This window comes from Protopterus annectens, chromosome 3.part1, assembly GCF_019279795.1.
Source record: "Protopterus annectens isolate FY-2018-M chromosome 3.part1, PAN1.0, whole genome shotgun sequence".
Lineage (NCBI taxonomy): Eukaryota > Metazoa > Chordata > Ceratodontiformes > Protopteridae > Protopterus > Protopterus annectens.
The window spans coordinates 815,989,260-816,006,465 of NC_056732.1; positions in this window are offsets into that span (position 1 = coordinate 815,989,260).

Below are 17,206 nucleotides of genomic sequence, written 5' to 3' on the forward strand. Positions count from 1 at the left end.
ATGAACCTATAACAAATACAAAGCAAACTAACCTTTCACTCACAGCAAAGTGTAGCAGAGTCTGGGTGAGCCTTTCTAGTAAAGCTCTGAAATGTTTTATTTTACCCAGTAAATAGAAGGTTTAGTTCCTAGCTCCACCCCCCCTCAGTTCACAGATAATTAACCTTAACTCACATGTTCTATTGACCTGTACTCATTTCTGCCTGACTGACAAGAGACAGAGCTGTGGTCTCTTTTCAAGTTTTAATGTGCAGTTAAAAGCAGAATACAAGTAAAACACAAGGTAAATAAAACAAATCACAGTATTCAAAATAGAAAAAGGCAATAAAGTAATACAACAAATAAAAAGCAAACTAACCTTTCCCTCACAGCAAAGTGTAGCAGAGTCTGGGTGAGCATTTCTAGTAAAGTTTTAGTGTGGCTGGGGGAGCAGATAAATGTGGAGATTTCTGGAAAAGGGTCTAACATGTGTTGATATCTATCAAAGTCATACTGGGTTGGGTCTACTGTCTGAAGATTGCCTATGTCTTTGTTGATCTTTTCTATGGTAATTCATTCCATAGCTTTACATATTAGACTGATTAGATTAATAGGTCTATAGTTTCCTGGGTCAGTTGATGGTCCATCCTTATGAAATGGGATAGCCATTGTAGTCCTCTGCTCACATGGTACAAAACCTGTTTTGAGGCTATAGTTAAAAAGTGACTCAAGTAGTTCTGATAGGTCATGTTCCAAGATATTTAGGAGGCATCCTGGGAAACTGTCTGGGCCCATTGTTGCTGTGATTTTGGCTTTAGTGAGCACCACCAGGATCTGCTCCCTGTTAAGAGTTGTGGGAGTTACGCTAGTAGGTTTTTCATGGGGGAGTCAGGGGGGTAGTGGGTGAAGTCTGAGCTGAATTTGTCAGCAAGTAAGCAAACTCACTGTGTCACTCTGCTCAGTGAAATTGGCACCACTGACCACCAGTTCAGCACACTGATGTGTGCTGCCTTTGAGGTTTCAGACATAGCTGTAGAAGGCCTTTGGTTGTTTCTAACCTGTAAGGCTATCTTGACCATATAATTGTCCTTGTTGGACTTAATTAGTCCTCTTAGTTTCCTTTTTTAGTTTAATTAGAGTTCCTATCATTAGAGAGCTCCTATACTGCTAGAATTTGTATATTTTGGTATACTTCCACTTGCTTGGAAATGTTTTCTTAAATATTTAATGGTATACTTATTTGGGGACCTCCAGTTTAATAATGTTTCTTTTAAAATGTAATGTGAATGGACCCATATGCCAATATTAAATATTTTATTTCTTAACACTCTATATTGTAATGCATATACATTTTGAAGTAACGTTAATAGGGATGGAAGGATGAAGTATAAATAAGATCATATTCATGAAATTAGTCACTTTTTTTGTTTAGAAATGTAGGTATTATACAATATTTTGAAGTTTGGTACTTGCTTAGTGTATATGGTTCTTAATTACTCTGGGTAGTTTACGCAAAAGCTGACAGCATGGAGTCTTTTGTTACTATATTTTTTTCTCTATTTTATTGTGTTCCATTCCACCCTCATGTTATCATTTTTAAATATTTTAATTTTACTTTTTTCTGTTTTATATATTTGATTATAGAAACTAACGAACAGGTGTATTCTTCTGTAGAATTGTTTTAACTCGTTTCCTACACTGGAGCTCTGGTAGTTTGCACTATAACTTCCAATGGGCAGAGCCTAAGCTTTTGGATAGAATTAAATTATGTCCTCACATTTCGAATAGTTGTTCATATCTCTGGAATCACAGAGGTTAGTAAAGAAGTGTAAAAGGCAAACTCTTCAGCACAGACTACTTTTATAGTGATAGTATTTTTTCAGTTCTGTGTCTTAAAATGGATTTTATAAGTCAAAATACACAAGTGGAGGGATTCAATAAAGTCTACATGGTCATTTTTGACCATGCGCATGTTGCTGCATGATGCACACACTGCCGCAAAAATTATTAGATTCAGTAAACTCTATGTAGTGTTGTGCACTCATGCACAAAAATGGCAATTTCCATGGCATGCAAATTACAGCATAAGTAGCTGAATTGTATGCTAATGAAGCCAATCAACAAGGTGGAGGGATTCGACAATCTGTAAAGCAACCATGTTGACTCCATGCTCATCTTACCCATGTATTCTAAAGATTTCCAAATACAACCACAGAAAGGAGTCGACACAGAAACAAAACCAAGTAAAAGTCCATAGATAGATTTGTTCAGAACTGACCATACCATGTAACCCCACACACATTATGACATTATTAGGCATGGTGGATGTTAGAAAATTAAATAAACAATAGCAACAATTCCTTTTAAGTGCCATGACATAAATGCAGCTTTGCTCCCCCACCCCCAAATGAAGAATGTACTCCTAACTAATGTAGACTGTTAAAAGTGTAAACTCCATGAAACATACCATTCATACTGTCAAGTAAGCATATGCAGTGTGTATCTGATGGAATATAGTCAACTTTTATCAAAACCTACATTCCTCTGTGCAGATATATAGCAAAGTAATACCCTCCTTTGAGTGTACACCATTGGGGTCCCATTCAGTTTCCCTGCCTGCACAGTTTCCAACCATGTAGATTCACGTCTGTCAGTATGGTGAAGATGCAAATGAGGTCAAAACTCATTACAAAAGCTGAATCTCAAAAAACTGCAACTCTGTAGGGATGTTCACTTTGTGTAGGCACCTCCACAGTGTTTGTTTTCAATGGATGGCAACAGTGAATGATGACATCAGGGGGGTGTCAGGTTACATTTACAGAGGTGTACATGTAGGTCTGTGAAGTCTAAAAGTGCATTTAAGCAGTGCACAATACACAAGTTCTGTTTCATCCACTTTATTGTTTGTTAAAACGTAATGTCTCTGTCTGTTTTAAGTTAAAATTACTTATTTAATGTTTGTCATTGTGCAATGCGGTGCTCAGCACAACCATGGGAAATGGAGGAATGAATGGTAGGTTTCCCACTGCTTGTCACATAACTATTCCTGTGGAAGCACAGCTATGTGTAAGACTAGAGTATAGAAGGCCCTGGTTCTACTACAGGGCCTGCAACATTTCCTTCACTTTTTGAGATACATGAGCACCAACACAGTTTATATATTCAGTAACACAGAAAATGTTTTTCATAGGTGCTAATTACAACATAACCAAGTTATTTCAGAACAGTGGAGCTATTCAATGAAGTATAAAGCATTCATGTAGCCTCCATTCTGTTTTTTCCTGAATACTTCAATACCATGTAAGTAGAGGCAAGGAAATGTTAGCCCTAAAATAAAATTGTGTCTACTGCTGCATTTGCAAGGTAAGTCCTGAACCTAGAATGTATACTTTAATAATGTCATGCCATATCCTTGTATTTTTTAACTTAGTGCAGCAATCAAGTAAATAGTGGTGGATTTGTATAGAAAGTACCTTAACATGTGACAGCAGACACTTATTTTACTTATACATCTCCATTACTAAGTTTTTTATGTCACATTCTTCCCATTTTAGTTGCACTTTTTGTGTGATGCGCCACATAGTGCAAACAGTGGAAAGCAAGGAATTGGCTGTTTATCTGGTTTGCGTGAAGCATGGTGGACCACCTAGGAAGCAGACAGCCATAAAGAGAAACCAGATACATTCAATAAATGCCCTTGGCCATTGTGAAAAATTGGCCTGCAGTACAGATGAAACTGAGTTCTAGTACAGAATGTGCACCATTTGTTTTACTGCTGTGACATTGCAGTTTGCAACAATGAAGTGCAACATAGACAACTGTTTTCTCAAAATTCTTCTGGCAACATGTGTAAGTGTAAGTGCCATATCCATGGTCCTGGGTTCCAGTACAACATATCTCATATAGTATTACTTTTACCGATGGAGTAATCTATGTATTATTACATTTATCATCCAAAGTATGATTGTGGGTATGCCATGTACTATAGTCCTGTAAATCTATTCTTGCTATCTGGGATGGCATGGCTTTAATTTTGCAAAAAAAACACATACACAACTGCCTATATATCAAATTGTTTCCCACTGTTGCATTCTGCTTGTCAGATGTTAGCAATGCAGCTCATGTTTGTGCACTGCTTACTTATGTGCAAACAGGTGTAACTCTCATGTGTGAACACTTTGTTAACCATCATGCAAATCCATTGCTCACTGCTCTATAGATCTGTATATATGATGCTTTCTTATTGGTGTTCATTGCCCATTTCCTTTGCATGACATAAAACTACATGTGGAAACATTGCAAATTCAGGGCACAGTCTAAGTATACTTCATATATTCACAATACATACATGTGTTGCCCCCCCCCCCCATCAAGCAGTACAACCCTGGGGTCTCAGTATTTTTTAACGCACATATATCAACCACACTACAAAGTGTAATATATAATGTTGTGTGCTCACTCATGAACATGGCCAGTGTGTGGTGCTGATAACCTTGCTCTGCTAAACTCAAACATCCAACTATGCTCAATAAGGGTACTTGTGTTTTTACACAAATAGGCTTCTACACACCCTAGTATTGTTAGGCTGCTGGCCTCATATGAACTTATGAATCTATGTGCCTATGCAGGTCTCCCAACCTGTTGCCCCCCCCCCCACATGACCTGTTGATGTCATCTACTATAAGTTCTCCTGCAGCAAAGTAAAAGTCAGACTTGTGCCATGGCACTTGCATAAAATACTGAGTTCTGTAGTCGGTGTACTTAGGTAGGGTTTCTGTTCCCACTATAATCAAGTGTGTGCGTGTGTGTGTGTGTGTGTGTGTGTGTGTGTGTGTGTGTGTGTGTGTGTGTGTGTGAGAGAGAGAGAGCTGTTACTTGACAATATATAGAACATTTTTGCACCAGCATGTGGAAAACTGTTGTTACCATATGCACAATAGACAATGCTGCTATCATCGGCTATATCAGATTACTGCACATGCAATCATCCCACCAGAGCATGATCAGACACTGGCCTGGAGCCCAGACAGACATCACCTCATCCGACAACAGACAGATTACAGTGACATGTCTTTTAATCTATCCACATACATCATGGCATTGTTAGTAGGCCCTGTGTTACCTTGAGCAGAAAGCCCTACTGTCTGTTCAGCTGCTGCATGTGTCTGGTGAGATTCATGCAAAATAGAGTGTTATACTGTAGTACTGTTCTGATGAGATTTGACAACAGTGCTGTCATACAATCCTGAGATCTGAATGTGATGGTGTGACTTATGATGTGCAATACATGTATGTACTGGAAAATCATTAAAGAGAAAAGTTAGAAAGTATTGAGACACATTACAGTTCTGACAACAACCCTTACAAGAGAATACACAAGAAAGTACTGCCATGATGATGCTATCCACTGTATAACTTAGCAAGGCAAATATAAGTGACGGGTACAATTATGAGTTCAACAACACAAATGGAGATTACTAAGAATTAATGTAGTTATGCACCCTGTACATCAGACACAAAGCTTTTGTATCACTGCATCCAAAAGAGAGAAGACAGGGATACGGCAAAGTTATCGTCACTTGCACAGGGTGTTGTGTGGGGGAGAAGGAGGCCTAGGCTGATACAAAAACTCGGTGAGTATTTGTGTGAGTAAGAAAGGAAAGCAGGAAGGCTGAACCATGTAACTGTTATGTGTGTGTCTGTAGGGGTCCTCCATGTGAAAGTGGTGTGTGAAAGTCTGCATGAACACAGCCAAGCTCAATGCTAAGCTCTATATCTTGGTATGTCAGACAGGTGTGAACTGTGCATGACAGAGTTGATGCTTCATTGTTGTTGCACACAACCATGAGAACTGGCTCTGCCAGGAGTTGCACTGGCACCTCCAAGCTCAAGGGCAGATGTAGTGTTGCTACCTGATGTGTTCCATTCACAGGAATGTCCAAGACCATGACCCCCATGGCCTGCCACGCCTGTTTTCTCTATCACCCATAAGATACTCTATCATACCAACAATACTCCTATTCTCAGTAGCCTAATCTCCCCCTATAGAAATCTTACTACCCTTCACTCAGCAAATAAATTACTAGTAGCCATCCAGAAATCCTATAATAAAGCAGGAGACTCCCTGTTTTCTAATTCTTTGGGGAATATTTGTAATAGGCTCCCCAGCTACCTACAATTACTTTCATCATTACCACTCTTCAAGTATCAACTAAAATTATTCCTTAAAACACAATGGTTATGCCCATGCATCAACCCAGATTAACACTAACTGTACAGTATTACTGTTTTTCCCCCTTCCCACAACCACATAGTGGGATTACTAAGCCTCCTTTACTCTAATTTCCTAGTCTTCTCTTTTCTGTGAACCTCCCCATAGTACAACATTGGAACATTACCCCTGCTCCAGGCACTTGTATTTTCAGCTTTGTATGAATGCCAACTATGTTATATGAGTGTAAAATTTGGAACAGACTTAATAATTAGCTTGAATCTTTCTTTCTTTCCTACTCTTCTACAAGTCAAATGTCAAACCCTAAACCACAGATCTTTGCTTCTAGAACTACTGTATTGCTAAAACTTGTACACATGATTATTTTTATGTTAGTTTTTATAATGTTAGCCTACAGCAATAATGTATTTAACATTTTAGTTTTATGTTTTCTTTTTTACTCGTGTTACATTAGCTTAATTTTGGAGCGTATTTCCCCGGGCTTCTACTGAAAATGGACATGTATCCAGTTAGACTAGCCCGGTCAACAAATGTAAAATAAAATAAAATAAATTGTGAACAGCACACTCACCGACAGGCCAGTGGAAGTACTGCCACTATGGGAGTGTGATCAGACACAGCCACAATGGTTATTAGCAGAAGCTGTTGCTGACCTATGCCCACGAGGAAGCTGGTCCTCTCCCAGCAGATGTTCCATGACAGACACTACTCGTTCCATGACAGACACCCCTCAGTCCATCACAGACACTTCTGCTTCCAAAGTGTCATTCATCTGAACCAGTGAATTGGCAACATGGCAGAGGCAGTCACACATGTCAGCATGTGCCACATCTACAATCCTGAGCATTTGTCTGGAGGACCTTTCTGAACATGCCTGGGCCTCCCATGATGGCCCTAAACATACAGTGAGTTACACAGGAAGAAATACCTGCACCAGGTGTGGGAGGCACAGCAGGCCCCCTCTGAGCACCCTGTCAACCCTTCTGCATGGCACCTCACCCACACTTTGGCTACAGTCAGACTCAATAGGCACTGAAACCACAGTAGCCACACTTCCCTGATCAATGTCCTCACCGTCCACCTGTCCAACATATGTGGGTTGTTTGGACTGGGTAGGTATAGGCCTACTGGCTATGTCCGGTGACTGGATGGCAACCTCTGTCTCAGATTCAACCTCTGCACTCCCAACTGTGCCCCAGTTTCACCACCATCATGATCAATGTCTGACAAGACACTGACATCAGGTGGCACAGGGCCCATACCCCAACTGTCATGATCACCTATGATAAAAAGGAAGAAACAGATGCATACATTAATACCTACACTCCTATGGTGCAATATAGGCTAAACAACTAACAGTGCTACCACTATTACAGAGAGAACAGCAATACACACAATAGGCCCAAAATGGCACATTATGATATTTCTTTAAATTGATATGCAATAATTCATTTGGCTTACCATCTGCAGGAGGCATATATAGCTGGATTCCTGACAGTCCTGAAATAAGTTAAGCAGTACATTCAACAAGAACATGGCTGACACCTCCAAACTAAGCTTATAACTGTAGCAATCTTCAATCCCCCACCAGAAAAAGACATGTGACACCGAAGTAACTTTTATTTCAATTGTTTGACTATACTACAGTATTCAAATGGTCATATAACAAAGCCTACCTAGAAGCTCCTCTTGGGGCTCAGAAGGAGTGGAACTCACATCAAGGACATGCTGTGGTCTACTCTGCTGTGAGCTCTCATGTTGGATAATATTTGCCAGGAACTCTTCACTGGTGGTAAGAGGTGGTTCTGTAGCTGGCCCTGCCTGGTTGCCCTTTGGTCTCAGGCAACAGCAGCTGCTCACCTCCATGCAATAGTAATCATGTCAGTGGCTCTGTGATGCACCTGTTCACATGTCTGGTTGTGGCCAACCACAGAACTGATGTCATCAACAATGTGCTGCCATACTTGTAGCCTTTGTTGCATATTGGGTTGACCGCTTCCCAGCAGAAATGTCCCATATTGAAGGACAGTGTCAATAATGATATGGGGTCAGATTCATGAAGGCTTGCACGGAGTCTAAGAGTAGAGTAAGACTCCATGCAGCCCTGGACTACATGAAAAGAGACATAGAGGAGCTCTCTAACCATGTAGCCCAGGCTGGTATGACCCTGACCTGGAGTAGCATATTGCCCTCACCAAGAATGATGCCACAGTATAAAGACAAAATGATCAGTTTCAACAATTGGCAAAAGTATTGGTGTCATTCAAAGGGGATCCAGTGTCTGTCAGCCTGGGATGACATGCTCGACAAGCCACGTTGCTTCACTAGGGACAGCTTGCAGCTGTCACCCTTAGGCTTTCGTATACTGGCCAAGGCTCTTGCCACCCCCATAGTGCCTTTTTTAGGCAAGGCTCAAAGGACAAACCCACCTCCATAGACAACCCAAGGATAAAAAAAGTAAAGGTAATGCTACTCAGTGCCAGAAGTCTAAACCTCAAGATGCATGCATTCAGGGCTCTCCTTAGCATGGAGAAAATCGATGTCTGTGCAGTAACAGAAACCTGATTCAAGGCTCCTGAGAGCACCCCAGCACTGCCAGGTTATAACTCAAACCATGCGTTTAGGCCCCAAAACTCGGACCGAAGCACAAAAGGAGGGGGAGTATCTATATTCATCAAAGATACCTACACCTCCAGGTTGGTTGCACTGCACGAAGCATCGGTAACCATCCATGTGCAACTAACAGTGGGCAAAACTGCCTTTCAGTTTGTAGCCTGCTACAGAACACCCTCCCTATTACTGGAACCCCACTTGGCATTCCTGAGAACACTGGAGAATATGAAAGTCTCTCCAAACACTATGTTATTGCGTGACTTCAACTACCCAAACATTGACTGGGAAAACTACTCAAGCCCAAACACCCTCGCCCAACGGTTCCTTGAATTTATAACCTCTAACGCAGTGGAACAACTGGTCACCACTCCCACAAGAGGGAACAACATATTGGACCTAGTCATCACCAACATGGGGACTCTATGTTCCACACCAGAGGTAAACCCCTCATTGGTAAGATCAGACCATAAACAAATTTCTCTGGACATCCATATCCCGTCCCCACCCCTAGCCAAGGAAATCACTGTAAAGAATTTCTCAAAAGCCAACTTTGCACTTCTCAAGACTGAGATGGAATCCTTCAAAGCTCCTGGGCCAGAGGATAATACAGCCCAATCAGCAGAATCCTTTACAAATGCATTCTATGAGCACCTGCAGGAATGCATGGATCGTGCTATCCCAAATAAAACCAAGACTCACTCCTCCAAAAACATTAGACCGGTCTGGTGGACCCCAGCCATAAATAAGCTATACAACAGAAGGAGGAAGCTACTACATTACAGAACAAAATCCCAAAAAGGGAAGGCATCTCTGATCAGTATTAGCAAGAAACTTCGCTCTCTCATAAAATCATCAAAGGCCAGTTTCGAAAGAAAAATTGCCCTAGACACTAAAGATAATCACAAGGCCTTCTTTAGTTATGTCAGGAACATGGGCGGAAACTCCCAGATATGCTCTGAATTGTTGCATAACGGTACAAAATATACCGAACCTACAGACATAGCCAACATCCTGGCAGACAGATTCAGCGCAAACTTCTCCTCCCCTTCCCCCCCAAAGGAGCAAATGCCTATCCCAACTGAATGTAAACTCCCTGACATCACAGATGCACAGGTGAAAGCTGCCCTCTCCAAAGCAAAAAACACAGCATCTATGGGACCAGACGGTGTCCCAGGCTGTGTCTTACATGAGCTCCAAGAAGAACTGAATCCTCACATTAAGTCACTGTTCAAACTTAGCCTTACTACAGGATATGTAGCCAAAGAATGGTGTACAGCTACAGTGGTCCCACTCCACAAAGGTGGTGCCACAATGGACCCCAGAAACTATCGCCCCATAAGCCTGACTAGTCTGGTCTGTAAAGCTATGGAGCATATTATCATGGAACTCATAAACAAAGACATTGGGAGCCTCCAGACACTGGACCCTACCCAATTCGGCTTTGTTAAGGGCAGATCTTGCCTCTTAAACCTAGTTGATTTCTTTGAAACAGTTACCAAAGCCATAGATGAGGGCAAGGTAGTCCACACAGCCTACCTGGACCTCGCAAAAGCCTTCGACACAATATCCCACTCGGGCATCATGAATAAGCTTACCAGCTTAAATATCAACCCCTATATCACAAGATGGGTTGCAAACTGGCTCAGAGATAGAACCCACATGGTCAGAATCGCAGGTGCAATGTCCGAATCCAAACCAGTTACAAGTGGCATCCCACAGGGCTCAGTTCTGGGACCTCTCTTGTTCGGTATATACTTCTCTGAGGTTCAGACTAACACAGGGGGGATTATGGCTGACAAAGTTCGCAGATGACTGCAAACTGGGGGCCATAATCGAATCTCCAGCTGACACAAGCATCCTCCAAAAGGATCTCACAGAGACGGATGCTTGGTGCCAGAGCCACGGCCTCAAGCTAAATGCTAAAAAGTGCATAGTCATCCCCTTTGGGAAAAACAAGGTGCCCACAAATTACCACATAGGTGGTAATCCATTAAGTACGGAAGAAGTAATTAGAGATTTGGGGACCAACGTAGATAGTAATCTCTCCTTTCATAATCACGTTGCCAAAGTGGTTAGAAAGACCTTCTATATAGCCCACCTTATCATGAAAGGGTTCGCATCTAGATCAAGAGAGGTCTTTGTGCCCCTCTACTCATCACTCATCAGGCCCATAATTGAGTACAATGCCCCTTTTGGATGTACCTTACCCGACACCTGCAGCAACTGGAAAGACCCCAAAAGTACCTCACCAAGAGGATCATGGGCTACAGATAGATGTCCTATGCAGCTCGACTAAAGAAACTCCAGCTCTACACAGTTGCTTACCGCCTACTCAGAGGCGATCTATGCCTGACGTACAAAGCCATGTCAAACCTAGAATTAATGGACATGCTCCACCTCAAAAAATCCAAGTCCCTTAGAGCTACACGATCCAGGGACCTAAACCTCAGCACAAAAATAAATAGGACATGCTGGAGGGACAGATTCATTTCCCAGAGGCTCCCTTCACTCTGGAATAGAATGCCAGTTCATATTAGACATAGCCCCTTGCTGACCCTCTTCAAGCGAAATCTGGACGCATGGATGGGAGATCACAAATTCACCCCTGGGATCTCTTCTGTGTCCCTGCTAGACAGAGGCACAGTAAACTAACCTTAAAAGGGTATCTTCTGTGACCTACATTAAAGAAGCACAGTAGACTAATCTAATAGGGAGGCAGAAGCCAAATACACTCTGGTTAGGCTTATAAATGCCCTAGGGCAGATAGCCTAGTATCTACCTATGAACCTATGAACCTATGAACATATCCGCCGAGTGATCCAGGAACAGCTGGCAGGGGCGTGCAACAGAGCTCCTAAAACGACTCTTACAAGGACAGGGCTAGGTTATGCAAATTACCTCATTTGCTGGTGAAAGCCATGCAAATGAGGTAAATTTGAGATCCAGGAAACTCTAACCTGTCCGAGTAAGAGTAGTGTTATTTGCAGAAATGTACTCAGTTGACAATTGAGTACCATTCTGCAAATAGCAAAATGGAGCCGTGACAGCTCCAAATAAAGGCTGCATCCAGTTGAGGAAGCATGCCAATGGCCAAATATACGGCCATTGGCAATGTTCCCCGATGCAAAATTAAAAAAAATATATATATATTTTTTTTTTACCTCGATCTCTGAAGTTTAAGCGTAGTGCAGTGCCGCACAAATGTGCTGCACTCTAAAAACCAGAAAACCAGAAATTAAAAGCCACAAATAGGGATTTTATAGCAAATCATAAGTTTCAATGCAAGTGAATGGCAGGCTGAAGACAACATGGCAACCGAGTAGAGGTTGCTAAGGGGGGAAGCTCAGTCTAAGAGATGTAACCAAGCATTACTAGGCAATCCCATGCAAATGAGGGTAAGGATAGTGAATCCTAAGTTTACATAGCAAATGAGCACAGTCAGTGGAGTGTATGAGTAGGATAAGGGGAGTAACAGAGTAGAAGATAGGTAACATCATGAGGGGGGTATGTATGAAAGAATGTAAGCTCATTGGAGCAGAGTGACATGTGTTTGCTGTCAGTTACTCATCACTGGAAGAGGTGTGTCAACAGGTATCCTAGCTAAAGGCAAGAAAGAGAAGGTGTATGCCGTGGATAATACTAAGGTTTCTTGTTGAAGTGCCTGCAACGTGTTTGCGCACAGGTGCACGTCTGTATATCCGAGTAAGACTGTGTGCGCACGTGTGCGCCCATGTGCGTGCGTTTAAGCCAGAGTAAGTATGTGCAAGGTTGTTTAAAGTTGTGTAAGTGTGGTTGCACCTGTGTGCATGCGTTTAAGCAGGAATTAGAAAGTGTTAGGCCGTGTAAGCATGTGTGCGCGCTTGTGAGCTGGTGTGCCCATGTTTGCACTTGTGTGTGCGGCGCTGCCCCGCTGTGGAAACAGAAAGGGAAAAGGAAGCACAACAAATAGTAGGAAGTTAACCAGGGAGAACTAGCAGAGCTAGCAGGTGAAAACAATCAGAATCAGGTAATTACACAGGCAGTACACTAGCCCAGCCCAGCCCAGCACTTAAAACTCTGCAAACAACTTTCCACCATGTTTTCCTCAGAGACACTGCAACACTGCAATAAATTAAGAGAAGTGAAAACTTAAAAAGCTTTACTGAGACAAAGAAATGTTAGGGCTGCCATTGCTGTTATAAGGTGACATATGCAACATGCTGAGGGTGGTAACAATGCGAATGCTGCTGAGCAACCCCCAGTGAGGAGATGGAGAAGAGTGTACAGGCCCAGGGTAACCTACCAGGGGCTACATGAGCTGGAGATAGTGGAGTGCTATAGAGTGGACAGAGACCTCATGCAGCAAATTGTTGAGCTGTGCAGGCCACACCTCACACACAGAACCAACAGAGGGGAACCCATCCCAGTGGAAACCAAGGTATGTGTTGGCCTAAGAATACTAGCAACAGGTACCTTCCAGAGACCAACTGGTGATATGATGGGGATATCACAGGCATCAGCATCCAGGATACTGCACCAGTTCCTGAATGCCATGTCAGCACATGTTGGTGATCATGTATATTTCCCCAATTCCCATGAGGTATTGGCCAGCAATATGCATCTTTTCCAGCAAATAGCGGAATACCCTGAGGTAGTGGGTGCAATAGACTGCACGCACATATGCATCAAAGCACCAGCCGGTGAGTGGGGTAGGGCCTACATTAACTGCAAGGGCTTCCCCTCCATCAACTGCCAGGTCGTGTGTGATTCCCAGGGCATAATACTGATTGTGTGTGCTGGCTGCCATGGAAGCTGCCATGATTCCCATATTTGGCATCTGACACAGCTGTACCAGACATTTGCCAATGGGGACATCCCTCATGGTCACCTAGTGGGGGATGCTGGATATGCACTGGATCCGTGGCTGATGACACCCATCAGAAACTCACACACACCTGAACAGGAACGCCATAATGAGGCACACGCACAAACACAAAATGTAATCGAGCGTGTGTTTGGGCTGCTCAAGTCACTGTTCCGGTGCCTGGACACATCTGGTGGACCCTTGCAGTACTCACCAACTACATGTACCCAAATTGTCATGATATGTGCTATGCTACATAATATGATCCTGTGAAAACAGCTGCAGCAGGAGCAGCATAGGCCCTGGCCAAACAGCCCCCCACCATTGCCAAGGCCATCACAGGCAGAGCGTGACTCGGAGGAGGAACAACCTGAGCCTGCCCCAGTAGGCAGAAGGAGGTGTGCCCAGTATTCTTTGGCCTTGGCAAAGAGGCAACACATAGCACATACACTGGCTCAGTAGGAACCCTGGAAATTATACCTCTCTCTGACTCGCACATATAGTAAAAGGGATGCCTAACTTGACACTACCTGTTTTCAAACATGTATAGGGAGTGTACTATGTGCATCTGACATAGGCAGCCCTGCAGCACCACCTGAGGCATGATTGCCATGTTTTAAGCAATATAAAGCAGTGCTAAACAGCTTTTACCATTATTTAGTATATGTAAACAAAGGTGCACACACTAACTAGCACAACTTTGGGCAATGTTGAGCAATATTGGGCAACGTTCAGCAATGTTGGTTAATGTTGAGCAATCTTGGGCAAGTTTGGTCAAAGTTGGGCATAGCTGAGCAAAAGCAGGTAAACATGCTCATATCTGCTTTACTGGTCCTTAAGCAATCTGGTCTGCTCAGTATGAAAATATAAAGCAGTGACAGGCCTCAAACCCAGGACACTGTGCGCTATAGTCACAGTACGGAACCACCAAACCATGACAGTATTTCACTGGGCAGCCTGTATGAAGAAATGTTGATAAGTCTATGCAAAGTGTCTCATGGAAACCCTGCAGGCACAGCATAATCCCTGTCGAGTTATGACACAAAGGTGAGCCCTGCAGTAAAAATATAACTTGATTTTCAACACACATATAGTATAAATTTTAATATTGTGCATGTTCACACACGTTAACAAATGTAGTGGACTTCAGACAGCAACATACTGAAAGATCACACTGGGCATGCTCACACACTTGAATAAATGAGACAAATGTCAGGCAACAAAACAGTGAAAGGCCAAACTGGGCATGTTCACACACTTAGGCCATGTCTGAGTACAGCAGTGGGCCACACATATCTGGCAGTTGCATGTGTTAACCCAGAAACCTCTCACTATTCACCAATCCTGCCTTGTGCACTCAGTTATATGACAACAGACACATATATAATATATTGGAACCCTGTCATAATCAAATATGTACTACAGATACTTAGGTTGTTCATAGAAATTGGGAAAGCAAAGAAGATAAAACACCTGCAATCAGTATCATCAATAAACAATGTGCACTCCAAACATTATCATAGGTTCATAGGTTGATACTAGGCTATCTGTCCTAGGGAATTTATAAGCCTAGCCAGAGTGTGTTTGGCTTTCACCACCCTTTTAGATTAGTAGACTGTGCCTTTGAATAGTAGGTCACACAAGATAGCCCTTTTACGGTTAGTTTATTGTGCCTCTGTCTAGCAGGGACCCAGAAGAGATCCCAGGGGTAATCATATGATCTCCCATCCACTCATCAAGATTTCTCTTGAAGAGGGTCAGTGAGGGGCTCTAACTAACTTGGACTGGGATTTCGTTCCAGAGTGAGGGAAGCCTCTGGGATATGAATCTGTCCCTCCAGCATGTCCTATTTATTTCTGTGCTGAGGTTTAAGTCCCTGGAGTGTGCAGCTCTAAGGGATTTGGATATCCTAAGGTTGAGCATGACCATTAGTTCTGGGTTGGACATGGCTTTATACGTCAGGCACAGTTAGCATCTGAGTAGGCGGCAAGCAACTGAGTAGAGCTGAAGTTTCTTTAGCCGAACTATGTAGGGCATCTGTTTGAGTCCCTTGATCCACTTGGTGAGGTACTTTTGGGGTCATTACAGTTGCTGCAGGTGTCGGGTAAGGTACATCCCAAATGGGGCATTGTATTCAAGTATGGGCCTGATGAGTAGAGGGGCATAATGACCTCTCTTGATCTAGATGTGAAACCTTTCGTGATAAGGTGAGCTATATAGCAGATCTTTCTAACCACTTTGGCAACATGATTGTCAAAGGAGAGGTTACTATCTACTTGGGTCCCCAAATCCCTAATTACTTCCTCCGTATGTAATGGATTATCACCTATGTGGTAATTTGTGGGCACTTTGTTTTTCCCAAAGGGGATGACTATGCATTTTATGGCATTTAGCTTTAGGCCATGGCTCTGGCACCAGTTAACCATCTCTGTGAGACCCTTTTGGAGGATGCTTGCATCAGCCGGAGAGTCGATTATGGCACCCAGTTTGCAGTCATCTGCGAACTTGTTCAGCCATAGTCCTCCCATGTTAGCCTATACCTCAGAGAAATATATACTGAATAAGAGAGGTCCCAAGACTGAGCCTTGTGGGACGCCACTTGTAACTGGTGTAGAGTCTGACATGGCACCTGCAATTCCGACCATGTGGGTGCTATCCCTGATCCAGTTTGCAATTCATCTTGTGACATATGTGTTGATATCTAAGCTGGTGAGCTTATTTATGATGCCCGAGTGGGGTATTGTGTTGAAGGCTTTTGCGAGGTCCAGGTAGGCTGTGTGGACTACCTTCCCTACGTCAATGGCCCTGGTAACTGTTTCAAAGAAGTCAACCAGGTTCAAGAGGCAAGATCTGCCCTTAACAAAGCTGAATTGGGTAGGATCCAGTGTCTGGAGGTTCCTGATGTCTTTGTTTATGAGTTCCATGATGATACGCTCTACAGCTTTGCAGACCAGGCTAGTCAGGCTTATAGGGCGATAGTGTCCAGGGTCCATTGTGGCACCACATTTGTGGAGCGGGACCACTGTTGCTGTACACCATTCCTGGGGTACATATCCTGTAGTAAGTCTGATATTGAACAGTGATTTTATGTGAGGGTTAAGTTCTTCATGAAGCTCGTGTAAGACGCAGCCCGGGACACCGTCCGGTCCCATTGATGCTGTGTTATTGCTTTGGAGAGGGCAGCTCTCACCTGTTCATCTGTGATGTCAGGGAGGCTACACTCTGTTGGGATGGGCATTTGCTCTTTTGGGGGGATGGGGGGGGAGAAATTTGCACTGAACCTGTCTGCCAGGATGTTGGCAATGTCTGTGGGCTCAGTGTATTTTTTGTCATTACGCACTAACTAAGAGCATATCTGGGAGTTGCCACCCAGGTTCCTGACATAACTAAAGAAGGCCTTGTGAATGTCTTTAGTGTCTTGTGCAATTTTTCTTTCAAAGCTGGCCTTAGATGATTTTATGAGTGATCATAGTTTCTTGCTAGTACTGATCAGAGATGCCTTCCCTTCTTGGGATTTTGCTCTATCATGTAGTAGCCTC